General features: G+C 28.0%; 1 long non-coding RNA gene across 1 annotated transcript in view; it reads left to right on the top strand.

Moving 5' to 3' along the window:
- LOC110268286 overlaps window positions 902-984 on the top strand; it is a 17,565-nt gene continuing 17,482 nt past the window's right edge. The window contains exon 1 of the long non-coding RNA XR_002356457.1: window positions 902-912. This is a non-coding gene — a long non-coding RNA (uncharacterized LOC110268286). The remainder of the gene's footprint in view (window positions 913-984) is intronic.

Genomic DNA, 984 nt, shown 5'->3' with positions numbered 1-984 from the left:
TTCTTCTTTACATATTTTACAGGATATATATTCAAATTTTTATATAAAATAATAATAAAAAATCAAAGAATTGATACATTTTTTAAGAGGAAGACTAATATTTAAGAAGGAGAACATGTAACTTTTACAATATCAACACCTGTAGATAGTTCATCTACTTTAATGAATTACCAAGAAAGTGAGATATAACTTTCAAAAATTCAAAAAGTTACATCTGATGACTTTAACCTTAACTTTTTGGAACGAGGTCTTGAAAGACGGCTTTAAATTTGGTAATATCACCCAAAACAAAGAGATGAAATTAGACGAGTTTATCTTAAATGGAACTATATCAAAAATATTTTAACAATTATTTTCTATTTGTCCCCTCAAAATTTTGTTTCAAGTTCCGCCACTTCACCAACCATTTCTAATAATGAAAACCACATCTATTGATAGGAAAATGCAAGAGGGCTTCGTTCTATCTTTATCTGATCTTCAATTAAGTTGATATTTGTGCACACACATATAACTCCTCACCATATACATCATATTGACAGTATATAAGAAACCACTTCATACATAAATTTTTGCAATTTTCGTATACTTTAATATATGTAGTATACATTTACAAGTGCTTGAAAAAAGGGTTTAATTTAGAGAAAGAGCTGATAATTAAGATGAGCGTTATCCAAACTACCTTACTACCATTCTGAATATATATGTTTAAGAAAGGGTTCATGTGAGCATATAATAAGAAGATGGTTATATTGTATTTATCATTGAATGACGTCTGATGTCACAGTTTAGACTTTTGATCATTCCGGGAAGAGAGTACACCAAACAAACTTTCCGGCTAACTCCCAAACTGCACAATTATTATTCTCTTTTCCACTGAGATCACATATATTATAGTATCATGTTCTCGTTCATGTCCAATCAATAAAAATTAGACCTTAGTAAGAAAAGTTTATAAAATTATTAAATTAATAATAAACAAAAATT

This window comes from Arachis ipaensis, chromosome B10 (genome assembly GCF_000816755.2).
Source record: "Arachis ipaensis cultivar K30076 chromosome B10, Araip1.1, whole genome shotgun sequence".
NCBI classification, from domain to species: Eukaryota; Viridiplantae; Streptophyta; class Magnoliopsida; order Fabales; family Fabaceae; genus Arachis; species Arachis ipaensis.
This window is presented reverse-complemented; position numbering and strand designations above follow the sequence as displayed.